General features: G+C 41.8%; 1 protein-coding gene and 1 pseudogene across 2 annotated transcripts in view; one reads left to right on the top strand and one right to left on the bottom strand.

The window, feature by feature from the left end:
* Nucleotides 1-10546, bottom strand: part of ANKRD6 (ankyrin repeat domain 6) — a 183292-nt gene extending 172746 nt beyond the window's left edge. For both annotated transcript variants that reach the window (XM_063097427.1, XM_063097428.1), the window contains exon 1: nucleotides 10399-10546. The gene's annotated coding sequence lies outside the window, so the exon portion shown is untranslated. The remainder of the gene's footprint in view (nucleotides 1-10398) is intronic.
* A 3593-nt stretch (nucleotides 10547-14139) lies between these two features.
* Nucleotides 14140-18085, top strand: LOC134379102 (nascent polypeptide-associated complex subunit alpha-like; annotated as a pseudogene).
* The last annotated feature ends 827 nt before the right edge of the window (nucleotides 18086-18912 follow it).

The following is an 18912-nucleotide window of genomic DNA, read 5'->3' as shown; positions in this document are numbered from 1 at the left end:
TTAAGAAAGCTCACCAGGATTTCTGCGTGCTCTATCATTTCTACAGTACCACAATACCATGCAAAGTGAGGGCTGCCTGTAGTTACTTTTGGAGCCAGGAGGCCGTGGGGGTATAGCTCAGGGGTAGAGCATTTGACTGGAGCCAGGGAGAGGATTATGATTGGAATGGGACAAAAGAGGGGCTTCTTAGGGTGACTGGCAAAGTTCTATTTCCTGCCCAGAGTGGTATTTACATGGGTAGTTCCCTTATGATAAAGTGTTAAGCTAAAACAATATTACGGTGCTTCAATCCATGGGAGCAGGGGACTAGTCACTGAGGACCAGTCTAAGATATCAGGCCAGTGGTCACTTTTCTAAGAAAAAAGAAAAGCAAAGCCATAGAAGTAGGAAAGTTACTTGGCAGAGGGCACAAAGGCTGCTGTCAGACATGAAATCAGAACCCATGCCTTCCCACTGGCCAGGTCTGCACTCCTCTCTTTAAAGCATGCCAGTCTTTCATGAAACAGACTTCCCATAAAGAGTACCCTTATTGTCCATTTCCAAGCGAGGTAATTCAGCCAGGTTTGAATGTGGAGGTTTTAAGATACATTATTTAATGCTAATCAGAGAGAAAAAAACAAATAAATAAAGAGGCCTCAAAAAGTTGTTTTAATTATTTTTCAGATGGAGGGATTAGGTTTTATGGAGAAAATTAAAACACTTTGCCTCCCTGGGCTTTAGCTCACCTGGTAGGGCGTGGTGCTCATACCACCATAGTCAAGGGTTCAGATCCCCTTACATACTGGCCAGTCAACAAAAAAAAAAAAAAAGAAAGAAAGAAAAAGAAAAACACTTTGCCTCCCTGATCCTTGTACAACAATACACCAAGCCTTAATGAATGCCACTTACTCTGTAGGGCTCAGGTAGCTCTGCTGTGGATTTATGATATCTGAGTAGGTTACAATCAATACTTGGTCTTCTCTTCTGGATTTAGTATTATAACACAACATTTTCTCCCTCACTTAAATACCCTAATAGCCCCTGATATTGCTATTTTCATACACAATCCATCAGTATTACATGGCCTCTATTTGCTTAGATTTGGGAAATATGTTTTCTCTTCACTTTATACACATCTTTATTAACACTAAAAAGTACACCTTACATAACTGCGATATTAACTTCCATCCAATTTAGTTGGCTACTAAACTCAGAGCATATACTAAAAGTCTCTTAAGATTTATTCTCTTAAATGTCCTTGACGTTAAGGGAATTTCAAAAGGCTGGGGAATTTCAAAAGGCCGGGGGAAAGGGGACGTAATAAGAAATTGCAAAGAAATCCTGAGACAAAATCAGATATTTCATGTTCTACTTTGAGATGCATAAAAACATGGCTACTTGTAACACAACCAAGTCAATTATAAGTAGAATGCTACTGTTTTTGACTCTTTAAATACTAGGGTAAAGGGCTGGCCCTGTGGCTCACTCAGGAGAGTGTGGCGCTGGTAGCGCTGAGGCTGCGGGTTCGAATCCTATATAGGGATGGCTGGTGTGCTCACTGGCTGAGCGTGGTGCGGACAACACCGTGCTGAGGGTTGTGATCCCCTTACCGGTCAAAATAAACAAACAAATAAATAAATAAATACAAGGGTAAAAATATAAATTGGTCAATTCAGGATTTAAAAAGACTGGGCATCAAGACAATTGGGTTTTGGTATATCAAAATTGTTGCTTTGCTTCCCACAGATTTATCACCCCACTTCCCTTGGGTGATGGAGCCGCAAAAGAATTACTCAAAGCCCATCTCTTTCAAGCAGTAAGAAACCCCAAAGGGGTTAATCTCCCAAAACCCTCAAGAGCGAGGTATTCCTTCCTTTGGGTAATTAACCATGAATTGGAGTTCTCTCCCCACATTTATTTTCCAGACCAGGAAGTTACAGAAAAAGAACATAGGTGGGGTAATAGTTTAACAATAGAGGCTGGTAACAAGCAAGGTGACATTCCATAATGCAATTTGCAGAAGGTTAAGTCACCAACAAAAGCATGATCTTAGCAAACACTGCTTTTCCCCACAACAATTTCCCAGTATCTTTACATATTAATCAGTAACTTGTCTATCCTTGAGCCAGCAACCTTGCTGTGTTACAATTCTTTATCTTACAACAGAGACTTTTAGCCTGGGGAAAGTTTCCTGTCTTTTGCAAGGTTAACATTTTATGTGTACTTTTAAGAAGTTAGGCTAAACCTGAAACTACAAGAAACTAGGCTCTGTGAAATATATTTGCTTGATAAATGTAAGTATACTCCACAAAAATAACGATTAGTTTTTAAAGATACAAGCTGTATTTCCTTCAAAATGCCTTTTCTCCAGGATTTAGTAATAGAAAGTAAAGAACTTCTGGTTTATATAGAGAAATTAAACCTGTTACTCGTTGGGGTGGGGGATGGGGTAGGGGATAATTTATAGCTACCATTTTAATAACAATAGAATAAGGCTTTTTATTTCACAGACTTTTGAAGATGTGGTCCACAAAGGTATCCCTACCTTCCTGATAATGATGGGTTCCTGAAAATAGGGTGTACTTTGAATTTTAGTAATTCTAATCATATATTAAGCATCATGGAAATAGAGGAGCTCATTATTTAAAGGAATCCTTTGATAATCTTATATATAGGATCTTTAAAATCCCTATTAGCAAACATTCTTGAAATCAGTTTCTCTAGATGTCTCCCAAGAGGAAGCTATCTAATTCACTGTAAGTTCATCCTTGGATGATAAAGTGTTCATTTATAAATCAAAGTACAAAATACCCTGTCTTATACCCAAACATGCAGATTTCATTTCAGAAGGGCAGCAAGGATGGAAAATGCTTTCAGGCATCTGATCCCCAGTTTTAAAACAGTGCTTCTGAACAGCAGCAACATAACTTCAATCCATATAAAGTACTGGAAGTGTGAGATTCTTCTTTCAGGTTTTTATATTTTTTGTTTTGGGGTGCTTTTTTCGGGCCTCATTTTTTCCATATTGTTTAAAAAACCAACAGGTGCCAAGGAATTTATTCATTATTTGTTTTTCAGCTCTCTCCTAAGTTTTTAAACAGCAAATGGAGGTAAACAAAGGCTTTAGTGAGTAAGCCATTCATTCACGTAACACAGGATAATACATTCTGGAGAATAAGAAAATTATGAACAATTAAACAAGCATCTGCTCTTAAAGCACCTGTAAAGCACCAGGACTTAGGTTCTTCCTCTCATCATAACTCCTTCTGCTATTAACTATTACCTTGATTTTAAAAAGAGATGGCTAGCCCAGGGCCAGAATACTAATCTTAGCTTTAATTTGTTCTCTCTTAGCATCAAGAGTCATACTGAGCACCGGGGTAAACCAGTCACACTAGCTAAAGCCCCAGTGCCAATTTTCCTATCGTTATTTCTATTTGGAAGCAAAGTGGCAGATGTCTCTAGGTGAGCTCAGACAGTGAGTGATTTGATTTATAGGATAAGTCCACTTCTCTGTTCAGAATGCTGATGATTAACACCACAGAGCATTCTCCTCTTGGTTCCAAGCTCTCCTATCAAGTAGGCAAGGCTACAATGCTGGTTGAGACAAGAAGTATATCTAGAGCTGCCAGACAAACTATTTTTAGGGATGAAAAGACAACCCACTACAAGGATCTGAGTTATTTAAAGTGTGGACTACAGGCCACCTGCATCAGAATCTGGAGTGCTTGTTAAATGTATAACTTCCCAGACCCACTGAATCAAAATCCAGGAAGTGACACTGGGAATCCCTGAATTTTAACAGATTTCCCAGGTGATTCTCATGCATGGTACGTTTGAAAAGAATTGGTATAAGGAAGCTAACTTGAGGATAGATAGACAGATAGCTAGCTACAAGATAAAATCAGTAACTTGCCCAAGGTCATTTAATTTAACTTTAAAGTCACTTTGTTTATTTTACTACCTCATCAGGTAGGTTTTAGTATCCCTACTCTAGTGGTGAAAGAATAGTAGGCCACAGAGATTACATAGGTTCTTACTAGGAGCATAGTTACTCTCAAACTGAGTTATACTAATGGGTTAGCAAACTTTTTTCTGGAACAGATAGTAAATATATTAGGTTTTGTGAGCCATGTGGTCTCTGCGGCAACTACTCAACTCTGCCATTGTAGTATGAAAGCAGCTATAGAAAGTATGTGAAGGAATGTGCCTGGCTGTGTTCCAATAAAACCTTATTTACAAAAACAGGCAGCAGGGTGGATTTGGCCCATGGCTTTAATTTGCCCACCTTTGGTCTAGTGCATCTTTAATTCCAATGAAGTATAGCAGAATATGCCACCCAAAAATATGCCCTAAGATTATTTTGAGCCGAAGGCAATTGAGAAGAAATAGATTCAAGAATGCTCTCTGTCCTCCACCTATTAACCTAAAAGCAGGACATAAATTTACAAAGGTGTCCCTCCTCCCCCCTCTACCTGTAAGGATGAAGGTTGATCACCTAAAGACAACTTTATATCTTTATCAACCTGGAGATAGCACTAGGGGAATCCACACAACAGACTGTACTAACTGGCCTTCATCTACCATTAGTTTTCCATTTTCTACCTCCCCACAATTTGCTACCTCTGGAGACTCAGGTCCTTTTCCTTTGTCTTGTCATTTCCCTAAATGTTCTTTGTTATTGACACTAGATAAGCCAGAGTTCTAAGCCACATTTTTGAGAGTTACTCTTTCCCTGAGTTTTCTCCCATGTACATATGAAATGTACATGTTAATAAACTCGTTTGTTTTTCTCTTGTTAATCTGTCTTTGTTACAGGGGTCCCAGATGAGAACCACAAGGGTAGAGGAAACATTTTTTCCACCCCTACACCAACATGGGCACCATGAAGTATGATAATTTTTTAAAAGTTAGGCCTTAAAAGATGGTAAATTTTAGTCATTTGGATCTTTTCCTCAGGTAGACCAACCTAATCCCAGCTAGTAATGGATAAATGAAACATTTCTATAGTTAATGTACATTACTACATTTCTCCATGACTCTAACTGGGTACTAGTATCTTTCACCGGATCTCTTTTAATCCCTCAAAATGTCCCATTTGCAGCTGTATGATGCTAGAGATAGCAAAATGGAGCCCTCCTAGGCATAAATTTACTTCAAGCAAATAAGATAAGCAGGTCCAAATTTTACAACTTTAGTTTCCCTTAAGAGCAGATAAGTAAAAGTGGCACATATATTTTGTGATTATATAATACATTTCATGACAATGATTTTTTTTTTTTCATATTTAAAGAAGGGGAAAAAAGTTTCACTAGCCTATTGCCAGCAGCTTGAAGTACTTTTAAACTCTTATGATAACATTCATGAAGCCATTAAGACATGTATATTCTTGTCCTTGACTAATCTTTCTCTGTTCCATCTTTCTCAAATGTACAATTCTCTACGTGGTTGGATGACTCTGGGTAAATTAAATATGATTCATTTCCTAACAAATGTTTGAACCTGGATGGCTTAATCCCATTTTTATTTGCTTACTTGGTAATTATGATACAGTTGTTTTCTGTATGGAGGTCTCATCCACTTCTTATACTATGAAACATAACAGTTTACGTACACATAAATACATATGTTTGGAAAGTAAGAAATAGATTATATGAGGGTAGTTGCACTTAACTGACCAGTAAGAAAACTAGCCTACTTGTGTAGAGGATAGTTACTTATTCACCAAAGAGTTCTGCTCCCCTTCCAAAGTAAACAACATTTGCTCAGAAACAGTTGCCTGGCCTCCTTAAATCTAGGTGGAGCCATGCAAGTGGTTCTGGCCAATGGAATGCGAGCAGAAGTGATGTGGTCACTTGCTGGTGGAGGTAGTTTATGTGGCATGCTTTCTTCATACTCTCTTCCCCCTTGTACTGACTTTGGAGACCAAATGTTAAAGACAGTGGCATCCCAAGAAGGAAGGAATATTGACCCCTGAGTCACTTGAAGGAGAGCTACCCAGGAGAGTTGCCCAACCAGGAATGACCAATTTGGACTTTGTGTGAGCTAGTAGTAGACTTTCACCGGATTACGCCACTGAGATTTGGAAATGTTTGTTACAGCAGTTAGCCTACCTTAACAGAATATACTTGTGTTGGTGAAAGAGTCAAATCATGATTTATTCAAGTTTCCAAGATGAATGCAAATATTGAGGAATCATATGCATAAGAAGAGCTTGCAAGTTACATTTTTGCCACTTACCCTGCCCATTTATATGAGTTAAAAACCAGACTGAGTGACTGGAGAGCCCTACTTATTAAGTAAATTCTAACTGACACTTAACATCTTTTCTAACAATATGTAAATGCTAAAGCTCACCTAAATCACTGGATACTAAACAAGGTAAAACATATCATATGATATATTTACAATACATTTGAAACAAAATGTGAACCAGAGGACAATCTTACAATTAAATTTGCCTCCCCCAAGGCAGAATTTACTGAACTTCAGTCGTCAAGTACCACCTTCATGAGTTTCCCATAACTGTATACCTCACATATTATTATTTACTTCATGTTTTTCTGGAGCCTAAGGAGGGCAGAAGGAGATGTGGCCGTTGTGGGCTGAGTCCTATACAGAGACTTCAGTTCCATAACTGCCCTGTGGGGGACTCTAAGATGGTTCACACCATCTTTGGCCCACCACAAATAGGTCCTGGATTTTAGGATCCAGGGAAATGGCAGAGACTGTGAGAGAAGAGAACAGTGCAGGCTTACCCCAGAAAGAGAACCTCTGGAAGCTGGTATGGGAAAAGATATACCAGAAAACAGAAAGGGGCTAAGACACCCAAGTGAAGAATCCTACTATAGGGTGGGCAGAGCTCTGTAAACAATACTTTCTTATAGTGCTTACTGATCTTTTGTGAGTTAGGAAACCATTTGAGAATCTGATGAAAGCTATGGAACTTCTCCCCCTCAAATATACATATGAGCATTCACTCAAATACATAATTTCAGGGAGATCTCAGAGCATCTGTAGCCCAATGATGAACCCCAGGTTAAGAATTTCTATTTGGTGGGAAATTTAATAGCTGACCTGCAGGTCTAGGAACTGAGTAGTAAATAACACAGACAATCCTCTATAAAAGAGAGAATATAGCTATTTCTTGCATCTCTTTCCTGTTAACTGGTATAGTCTAACAGTGGGACACCATCAATGGAATTTCTTTTTCTTTTTTTTTTCCTTTTATAAACTTTATTTTGAAATAATATTAGTCTCACAAAGAAGTCACAAAAATAGTACATGAACTCCCCATCCTGTCCTCTCTGAGCTTCCAGTAACCACCATTCTACTTTCTGTCTCCATGAATTTGACTTCTCTAGGTACCACATATAAGTGGAATCACACAATATTTGCCCCTTTTGTGACTAGATTATTTCACTCAGCATAATGTCTTCAAGGTTTACTATTTTGCACCCTGACTGAGTATTTTGCAACTGTAGCAACTTCACAGGGGCAATTTAGGATATTTGAAAATTTCAAGGGAACCAGCCTACTACATATGCTGGACTCTGCCAAACCTACTACCTGGAGGTGGTTCTCAGAACATTAGATCATGTTTCATTCCTATCAGTGACAGCATGTCTTTGCAAAGCTCAGTTTTCTGTGGTTGCTGTGATAAAAAGCAAGTGCTGTGGAAAAATTAATGTGAAACAGGAAATGACAGTGGCAGTGTCCAATCTGATCCCAAGATTTGAAAGGAAGTACAGGCACACACATCCTATTCGTAATTGTTACTTAAAACTGTTGTAAAATATTTTTTCTCTCAGTTTATGTATTATTTTTCCCACTAGATTCTAGGTTGTTAGGATAGAAATGCTTACTAAGTTCTCTGAACCTAACTACTACTAACTACTTAAACCTAGGGGCATGATGAAAAAATTACTCAGATACTAAGGACTCCAAGAACCAAGTTTGGGAATCTTTGTCTTAACCAGGAAGTGATATAATTGTGCCAAATTCACTGAGAAGAGCTGTGTGATCATGAAGAAATAACTTAAAACACAAAGACCGTAACACAAACATTAATAACCAGGAAAAGAAGAATTTGGGTTAAAACTGCTTTTAAAGGTCACTCGCAGCTTAATCCTTCAAATCCGATACAATGCCCCCTGGATAATTTGTATTTTAAAAAGAAACTTCTGAAACACATGCACACAAATTATTATTTTTCCAACTCTTAGGGACTCAAGCAAAGCTTTGAAAATTATAGCCTCTAAGCTGTGTTGGAAGACACTAGGCCTCCCCTACACAGACAGAAAACACCCTCAAAGTCTGTGCCAGGAAAACAGTAGAGGAACTGTGAAGAGACAGACTAGGTGATCCCAGCACTTTGAGACTTTCGGCTTTTTTGTGGTTTGCACGTTACTTTGAATATCCTGCTTTTAAGTTCAATAAGAATACTCCTCCAGAAAAAAAAAGAAAAGAAGAGAAAAGAATGCTCCAGGTTACTGTGCAAATGATTGCCTGGAAACGTCCCTTTCACAGGGTTTTTCATATAAAATATTAGGTGTGAAAAGCAAGGAAAAAAACACAAGATCCAGAATAGTGGCTTATTGGGGGAAGGGGAGAAGTGAGTGGAAGGTCATGGGGAGGGGCACTCAAGGGCTCCAAGGGCCTGGGGATGTTCTAGTTCTTCGGCTGGGTGATGGGTACTTGGGTGTGTGTTCTATAGTTATTATTTAAATTGTACCTAGACGTTTTATACTTATCTGAGTGTATGATACACAGCGGCAGCACCAGACTACATGGGAGGAGGGCTTTGGGAGTTGGAAGTGTGCCTTGTCTCTAAGCTGAGCTGGATCACAAGCAGTCTGCTTTTACTTGGAGTACAGGCTTATCTGGAGAAGCTTTGGAGAGGCTGGTGGGTTTAAGTGGGAGACTAAAGTTAATTTTTGATATCACCAGGGACAAACAAGTAATTAACAAATTAGCCTTTTAAAAAAAAATCACCTTTATACCTGCCATCTCTGTGCAACTAGTTGTTTTCCTCTTCATGCCTCTTCTACCCTCCCCTCGCCTCCCCTCCCCATTTATGACCTAGAGGACAGAAAACTCCAATTGTAATCTGTATTCCTAATTTTAAAAAAATTTGTTTACCATATGCTAAGCACATACTAGGGATGACAGAGGAGGTTAAATATGTAGAGACGCCTACCACATACAAGAACAACAAGGTTGCTCCTGCTTTTTTTAAGAATGACAACCCCCCACTCAGAGTCCATCAGTACACCACGGGACCACCTTAGACCCAGACATGTCTGTCTTCATTGCCAAGTTCTTCCCACTTAACATTGGTCTAACAGATCTTACCTTAACATGAAGGAGTATCATCACCTTACAGGTTCACGAAAAGGATGCCCAGCACTCAAGAGCCCTATGCCAAGCATTTTACTTGCTTCACTTCGCTTCATTTCCACAATACGTCGAGGTTATGCAGAATACTTCCAGTTTACAGTTTTAACAACTAAGGTTTAAAGTGGGTTTTCCAAAGTCACACACCTAACAAGTGGTGGCGTCAGGACTCAATCTCACCACCCCAAACTGGATCTCTTCACCACGACGTGAACCGTATCACTACGCTTCAGGGGATACATTCTCGACCAGCTTTAGGAAACTCAAGTCCCTTCTGGGTCACAAACAATGGCCCAGTTCCCCTCCCGCCCCCCAAACCTACCGGAAGCACCACACTTAAATCCAAGTCAAGTGTGGGTAAACTGACGTCTGAACCCAAACAGGACAGCGCACTCGCTTCCTCGGACCCGAGATGCTGCCCGCTAACACTGAAGGAGGCTGGGGCTCCCCGGGAACCCCGTCCCCGACAGCGCGCGCCTGCACCCCTCTGTATTCTGGCAGGGGGTGGGGGCAGGTCGTGGGCGTGTGCGAGTCGCGACTGGTCACTCTGGCCCAGCCCGCCGGCCCGGGGACAGCTGGGAGCGCCAGGTGACAAGAGGGGACCTTCCTTTCCGCCCACAGACCACCAGCCGCCGGGGCGGGGAGAGACACCTGGCGGGCCAGCCCCGTCCCCCGCTTTTCTACGAGCTCACTGGAGAAAGTGGGGGGGACGAGCGAAGATGAAAAAGTTCTCTACCGCCCCCACCCCCACCCCGGCCCAAAGTCCCGTGTACTAGGGCGGCAACTGAGGCAAAGCGACAGGGAAGGTTCCCCGGGGGGACTCCCGCTCCCGCCCCGGCTTCCCCGAGGCCGCAGGGCAGGGGCGACGCGCTCCGTCTGCTCCCCCGACCCCCGCATTCCGCGATCGGGGGCTCCCTCCCCCCTCGATACCGCCCTCCCCGGACCAGAGCCACCCTGGGAACGGGGGGCGCCGTCCTCCGGATGAAGGGGCGCTCGAAGGGACACGGCGAGGTCGCGCGGTACCTTTCTCTCCCGCGTCGGACGCCCGCGCCGCAGGGAACGAAGCCGGCGACAGGGTGGGGGGCGAGGAGGAGACGATGGCGACGGGCTCCCGCTGGCTCCTGCGGCCCCCGGGGCCTCGGCGCAGCCCAGCGCCGCAGCCTCCAGCCGCCCGCTCGCCAGGCTGGGCTCTCGGCTCGGGCGGGTTACCTGTGGCCGGGCCCGCCGCGCCCCGCCCCGCTCGCCGGCGGCTCCTAAACTGGGGCCGCAGCGCCCCGCAGCGGCCGGCCGGGGCACGGCGGGGGCCCGCGTGAGAGGTGGGGCCCCACGGCCCTGGGGCGGTCCCAAGTCTGCAGACCTTTTTGGCCGGGGGCGCTGCCCCTCGGGCACCGAGAGGCCCCCTTCTGGATAGGGGGAGGAAGGGGACCTGGAGTGGGGCGAGGCTTTCCGCACAGGGGTTTCCAGGAGATTGATCGGAGGAGAGGAGATTCGGGAGGAAAAACCTCCAACCTTCAACCCCTGGCCGAGCGGATATTTCCACACATTCATGGTTCACTTAGCTGGGGCGGCTCAGGGGAAGCTGAACAACAATGATGAAAGATCCAGATTCGTGAGGGTAGCTGGAGAGGGGGCGGGAAGCCTTTATTCTAAACAGCTTGTCTGGAAGGTGCTTGTCGGAACCACCCCTTATGGAACGGGCAGAAGCACTGAGCGATCCTCACCCCCGTGTGCATATCACTTTCCGTGCCATTACCTCAGTCTGTTGGTGTCTACTTTCTTTCACAACTACTTACTTCTTCAGTACCCAGAAGAGCTCCCAGGACATAGTAAGCCTTCAATAAATTACTGTTGAATCAGTGCACGAATGAATGAAACCTCATTCAACCCTTTGAAGGAGGGTGAACAGGCATCTGCCCTCCAAACGCAGAGAGAAGGAGAGGGAGGAAGGTGGAACCCTAAAATGCAGTTTCAGTGTTACTTGAGGTTTGGGACAAGCTTATTGTGAACCTGACTTTTCTTTTCCCTACTGAAATAGACCAGGTTTCCCTGGGGGGAATAAAACATGATGGTCTCCTTTCCCATAAGATGTCGATTGTTTTCTTCTCTTCCTCAGAGAGCATTAGGCAGGAGAAATCCCAAGGGCCCCTCCTCACGCTAGGGGAGGGTAGATGCTTGAACTTCCCCAACCCCGTAGTCATAGCTACAGTTTTACTTAGTAGGGAGGGAACCTCTCTTTGGCCTTCTTTAGATTTGTTCCCCATCCCTGTCACTCCCCTCCTAGAGCTATTAGGAGAACACATTTCCTTTCCCTGCTCATTAGTAGCTCCAGATTTCTCTTCAGGCAGGTCACCACTGAGCTCCATCCAGGACAACCCCCAAAGGCAAGGTAGGTACATGTGACTGTTCAATGTGATCATTTCTCTCTTACAGTTTTCCAGATTGAAGAATTTTCCTAGCTGGTCTCTTGAGTAAACTTCCAGAGATACAGAGTGCTCCATTTCTCTGAGAGGCCTTTTAAACATCACCCTAAAGTCATAGTGAGATGGGGTTTTAAATTATATTTGTGACCAGTCAGAGCAATCATGCTGAAATAAACAGAAAGCCCAAGTCAGCCTGCAAGACACGTGAGTTCCTGGGAGCTGACTGGTCTGCAGTTGTTCCCAGCCTTTGATTAATGGGAATTCTTGGCAGGAGGCCTCACAAGAGGAAGGCAGGCAGTGGCTGAGCCGCTTGGAGATCTTGCTTGCTCATCTCCAAGTGGGCACAGTCTTTGGGCAACCAGTGAAAGGGGACTCCTAAATCTCCCTCTGTATGAGGAAGGCCCCCAGCCCACAGCTCCATTCTTGCCCTTCTGTTCAGCTCAGTCACAGCCAGCCTTACGCATCCACCCCACGACCCGCTCCCTGCCTCGTGAGAAAGAAGTCTGCTCTGTGAATGATCATTTTCACTGCCTTGTGATAATGTAATCTGCTCCTATTTCTAGCAACATTTGTGTAATGAGTTGACTGCACTAGCTATCTTTCATGTTGTTAGCTTCAGTGCAACCCTCAGAACACTGTTCTGGCTTCTGTCCCTGCCACTCCACTGAAACTGCCTTTGCTAAAACTTCCACTCAGTAAGAAGGCTTGCATGTGCCTCTCTGTGATCACATCCTTCCCCTAGAGAGAAAACCACCATCTTGAATTTTATGTTAATAATTCTCTTATCACAACTATGTGTATTCCTAAACACTACATAGCTCATTTTTGCCTGTTTTTGAGGGTTTTTGTGAATGGAATTATTTGTATGATTCCTGTGCAACTTGTATTTTTCATTCAGCATTGTGTTTCTGAGACTCAGCTATTCAATTTCTCTGCTATATAATATTTCATTGTAAGAATATAACACAATTTCATTATCTACTTTACTTTTGGGTGTTGGGTTGGCTCCAGTTTTTGCTGTTGCAAACAATGTTGCTATAAATATATCTCCTAATACATGAATGCAAGAATGTTTCTTAAGATATATGTCTTGAAGTGGAATTGTTAGCTCTTAAGGTATGTGTGTTCAAATTTACTAGGCAATGTCAAATAGTTTTCTAAATTAGTTGTACCAGTTTTCATTCCCATCAGCAGTGTGTGAAAGTTCCCCTTGCTCCACATCTTTGCCAGTACTTGTTTTCTTTGTGGATGTGAAATGATTTCTCATAATGGTTGTAATTTGTATTTCCCTAATTACCAGTATGGTTGAACATCTTTAATTTTTAATAACCATTCTTGTTTCCTATTTGGTTAATTGGTCATGTCTTTTGCGCTGTTTCATATGTCTTGAGAAGTCTTTCCTGATCCCAAGGATATAAAAATATTCTCCCATATTTTCTTCCAAATGTTTTAAGATTTTGCTTTCAAATTTAAGTCCACATTCCATCTGAAATTCATTTCTCTTCTCATTTGCAACACCAGAGCTATCTTATAATGGGTTTCCATGTATGTGTGAGTCTGTTTTAGGTCTTCTATTTTTTTCCATTTGCCTGTCCTTGCGTTGGTCCCATACTACTTGAAAATCTGTGGTTTTATTTCAAACCTTGATTTCTGATTATGGAAGTCCTACCCTGACTTAACTTCTTTTTCTTCTTTATAAAGATCTCAAGTATTCTTAGCCCTTCACTCTTCCATAGACATTTTAGAATTAGTTTGTTAGGCTCCATGAAAAACTCAGGATTTTGCTTTGGATTCACAGTATATCTATGTGGTGGATTACATTGTTCATTAAAATTATTTTTTCCCTTCCCACCTTTGTCATGTTTTCCTATAGGTGGTGTAGACTTCTCTGCTCCATTGGTTTGGGGCTTATGTTGACTTGCATTGGCCAACACTCTGTTGAGGCATGTATTAACCTCTTTTCTGCTACTTATAACAGAATACCTCAAACTTGGTAATTTGTAAAGAAATGAAATTTATTTCTTACAGTTTCAGAGGCTGGAAAGTCCAAGGTCCAGGAAACACATCTGGTGAAGGCCTTCTTCTTGGTGGGGGCTCTATATAGAGTCCCGTGGCAACACAGTGCATAAATGGCAAGAATGGCAAGAGCTCTTTAACATGCTCACTTGCTCTCCTTATAAGCTATGAGTGCCACTCTCATGACAACCCACTAAACCATTAACTCTTTACTCCACAAATGGGTTAATCCATTCACAAGGGCATAGTCATCACAATCCAATCACATCTTAAAGGACCCACCTTTCAACACTGCCATAGTCTGATTTTCTGCCCTCTTAATGTTACAATGGGGATCAAGCTTCAGTGAGTTTTGGGGGAACATTTAAGCCACAGCAGAGCAGAAGCTTTAAATATGTTATGTGCATTAGTGCTTCTCCCACTGCCCTTGAGCTTCTGCCCTCTGCCATGAGACCATCATGCCCCAAAGACTGGCTGCTCCTTCAGCTGGGATCCCAGAATAGGAAGACACATAGAATCATGCAGAGTCTAATATGGCCATAGGAAATTTCCAGTCCTCATGTAATGGGAGAAAGAAATAAATCGTTTGCTACTACTGCAATTTAGAGAGAATTGACATCTTTACAACACTGAGTCATTGGTACAATGTGTGTGTGTGTAGCTCTGTGCAATTTTATCACATGGATAGCTTTATTTAACCACCATCACAATCAAAATACTGGACTCTGCCATCACCACAAAGAATCTTCCTCATGCTGCTTCATTATAGTCACACCCAACCCCTTCCCCAACACCGTTGCTAGCCCCTGGCAACCACTGATCTATTCTCCATTTCTATAACTTTGTCACTTCAAGAATGTTATATAAATGGAATCATACATCACATGACCTTTTGAGACTGCCTTTTGTTCACCCAGCATAATGTCCTTGAGACCCATGTAGTTGTTGTGTGTGTCAATAGTTCATTCTTTTTATTATGTGTAATATTCCATGGTGTGGCTGTACCACTGTGTGTTTAGCCATTCACCTGTTGGAGGGCATCTGAATTGTTTGCAGTCTTTGGTTATTATGAATAAAGTTGCTATGAACATTTGTGTACAGGTTTTTACATGAACATAAATTTTTATTTTTCTGGGATAAGTACCCAGAAGGTCAATTCCTGGGCCATTTATTAATTGTGTGTTTAGTTTATAAGAAACTGCCAAACTGTTTTCTAGAATGGTTATACCATTTTATATTCCCACTGCCAATGTATGAGCGATTCAGTTTCTCTGCATCCTTCCCAGCATTTGGTGTTGTCACTATTTTTTATTTCAGCCATTTTGATAGGTATGTAGTGCTTTTTCATTGTGGTCTTAGTAATTTGCATTTTCTTAATGGTTGGTGGTGTTGAACATCTTTTCATGTACTTATTTGACACCCCTATATCCTCTTCTGTAAAATGTCTCTTTATATCTTTTACCTATTTTCTAATTAGATTTTTTTTCCTTACTGTTAAGTTTTGAGAATTATTTATACATTCTAGATATGAGTCCTGTCTCAGGTATATAGTTAGCAAATATTTTAGCCCAGTCTGTAGCTTGTCTTTTCATCCTCTTAATAGTCTTTGCAGAGAAAAAGATTTAGATTTTAATTTTTATAAAATCCAATTTATCTATTTGTTGTTTTATGGATACTGCTTGCTTTTAGTGTCACGATTCTTCTGTTTCTTTTTTCTATCCTGTTGTGCAAAGAGCTACAATGCATTGTGCAATAGAGTTGTGATAGCGGGCATCCTTCTCTGTTCCTGATTTTAAGATATTGATTTTCTGATCTGTTTCCCTCACTCACTTTCAGTTCCTAAGGTAAAGAGACCATGTTTTTCAATTAGAATGTGTTTGGCTGCAAGAAAGAGTGTACTTGACACAATAAAAATGTGCAATAACTTACATGATAAAAGTATCTGTGCTTAGGCTCTTTCCATCCCTCTACTGTTTCCCCCTTGGTTTTGGCTTTCCTCTTTGGCTTAACATCTAGGCAGGAAAAGGGTACAGGCCTTCTCATTGTATTTATTTTAACTGGGGGACAAATTCTTAGATGCCCCTTCAACACTTTCTTCCTTATATGTCAGTGGTCACAATTGGGCCACAAAGTTAGGGGGGTTGTTACCATATGTTGCACAGACCAATCTTGATTCAACTTCTGAGTCTGGGGTTCCTTCCCAGAGTGTGTTGATATCTGACAACATTTGGGGTTACCAAATTAAGGATAAAGGAGGGGGAGTTGATTATGCCACCAACAATTCTACCTGACATTTGTTTGATTTTGTATTCCCTGTGCCTGGCAATAGTGGATACATCTGGAGGTTTCTGTTCATCTTATTTGCCTTTGTTAAGAACTGCCTCCTCAGCCACACAATTGCACCCCCAGCCATGGTGGATTAGACCATTAATTCAGTCGTCAACACATATTTATTGGGTCTTGACCACCATCAAACTACCATGTTGCACATGAAATACAATGTAAATGGTGTACCCTAGAATTGAACTTCATGGAAATTCTGACCACTGTGCTATGCACTGAGGATAGAACAGTGAGCAAAAGCAGATGGTCCGCAATCAAATACTAAATCACAGGGCTGGCTGGTTAGCTCAGTTGATTAGAGCATGGTGTTGATAACACCAAGGTCAAGGGTTCAGATCCTCATACCAACCAGCTGCCAAAAAAAAAAAAAAATGAAAGAAAGAAAAGGACTAAATTACAATTGAGATAAACACTCTGAATAAGTAGTACATAATGATGTGTAAAGGATGATTGGGGGATCAGGCTAGGAGCAGACCAACCAATCATATTTTGTTGCCTGAGAATCAAAGATAATAATAGCTAACAGTAATATAATGCTTACTGTTTTAAATTATTTTATATATTTTACTGGATTTAATTCTTCCCACAACTCTACTGATACATATAAAATTATCACCAGTTTACAGTTGAGGAAATTGAGGCACAGAGTGGTTAAGTAACATGGTCCAGGTCACACAGCTAATTAGTGGTGGAGCTAGGATTTGGACACTGGTAGCCTGGTTCCAGAGGCTGGGCCTGCTATTACTGTGACAGGGAGGGTGGGGCATCCATCTGCTGCTATCTGGTGGGGAAAGCAAAGCTGGTTTTCATGCAAAGAGAGAAGAATGAAGGCAGAATTACAGAGAGAAGCAAAAACAAAGTCCCTTTCTTGTGGAACCTCAGTTATCTACTGAACCTGAGACACCTTTGCCAAGATCCTCTGAATATGACATAACTTCCAAGCTTCCCAACCAGGTACATGATCAAATTTCATCCATCCATCCATCAATCCCTCCCTCCCTCCACTCATTAAGAATATATATTGTGTCAGGTAGGATATGCTTTGCTGTGAAGTTCAGAACACCTCACCCTCATTTCTTCAGCAGAACTTCCCAACTGGTTTGCCTCCACCACTTGTGTGCCATAAATGGGTTACAAGTGTGGCCAAGTTATTGACACCCTCAGCCTTTGGGGCAACTGAGTGGGACTAAAGGTGACCAAAGTCTCCAGGCTAGTCACCTCTGCCTATAAGCAGCCTTTCTGATTACGTCAGTGCACTGTACCATGTCATTTTCTATGTGTACCATGATCAGACAACGTGGGGAGGCACTAGCTTAAGGAATACACTTCTAATTTTCTCATGAAATAAGAATCTTGGGCTTTTTTTGCTTCCATCTTGGTTTCATGTTTCCCGCACAGGTGGGGAATAGAATCTGATGGTGATGAATCAGTACCAGAGCTCAAGGAACAAGATTCCACACAGGCAACCACATAAGCCCAGCTGGTAGCAGTAGCTCAAATCAATGAAGAATCAGTCAAAAAGTAAAAAGAGTCAGAGTGGAAAGAAGGCATGGAAAGCTATGTCCAAACTGGGTCTTCGACAGGTTATGGAGGTCACTAGAGTCACTATCTCAAATCTAAGAATATACTCTTTGTTATCACAAAACCAAATGTCTACAAGACCCCAGCTTCAGATGTCTACATAGTTTGGGGGGAAGCCAAGATCGAGGATTTATCTCAGCAAAGTTCATGGTGAAGCTGTCTCAAGCATTCAAGAAAACATACTCAACTATACAAGAGGAGAATGAAGAGGAGGTTGATGAAACAGGTGAGGAAGTTAAGGACATAGAATTGGTCATGTCACAAGCAGATGGTGGAAAGCAATGTCAGCAGGAGTCCTGAATAATAACAGTAATGGCATTGTAAATGCTATTCTGAAATTAACAATGTAACCATCTGAAAACGAGGACTCTTTTTCGTGTTATGAAAGAGTAATTGCAGCTTGGTTTGACATTTTTACTGTTTCTGTCATTAATAAAGTTATGGCTTTTTGTTGGGTGGGAAAAAAAAGAAGTTTGGGGTTAGGCATTTCCAGGTTTGAGTTCAGCAAGGTCATCTAGAACTTTTCTACTCTGCTATTCCTATAACGGATTCTTTATCTAAGAACTGTTACCTCAGGGTTACAACATGGCTTTCCCATCTCCAGGTACTGTGTTCTTACACAACTGTGTTCAAAGCGGGAAAGGGTGGTATCAGGGGACTCTTCTGATTCATCAGCCTCTTTAACAAGAAGCAAACTCTTTCCTATAAATTCTCCAGTAAAGTTCCCCCTTACATCTTATTGACAACATGTGAAAGAGTCCCGGAGTTTGCATATCTGCCTCTTCTCTTCTCTAGTTTGGGAAGCGGGCTTAAAGAAGAGGTTTGGGAACAGCGTTGGTAGCTGCCCGATAGCATCTGTTACTTTGGGTAGGTAAAATAAAATGATATATATAAGTGAATTTTATTCTAGAAACCATTTATTTATTTATTTATTTTGGTGGCTGACTGGTATGGGGATCTGAACCCTTTACCTTGATGTTATCAGCACCACACTGTACCAAGTGAGCTAACCGGCCAGCCCTCTCGTGGATTTTTAATTCAGTTGTTTGTCTTGGAGAACCTGCCTTCTTGTATCATAGAATATATGTTGTAACTCTCCCAGACAAAGTAGGGGTTGCCAAGTCCAAACTGATCTACAGACATGTGGAGCATTTAATACTTCTGTTCTGCTGACTCT

The sequence above is a fragment of the Cynocephalus volans genome, chromosome 5 (assembly GCF_027409185.1).
Source record: "Cynocephalus volans isolate mCynVol1 chromosome 5, mCynVol1.pri, whole genome shotgun sequence".
Classification (NCBI taxonomy): Eukaryota; Metazoa; Chordata; class Mammalia; order Dermoptera; family Cynocephalidae; genus Cynocephalus; species Cynocephalus volans.
This window is presented reverse-complemented; position numbering and strand designations above follow the sequence as displayed.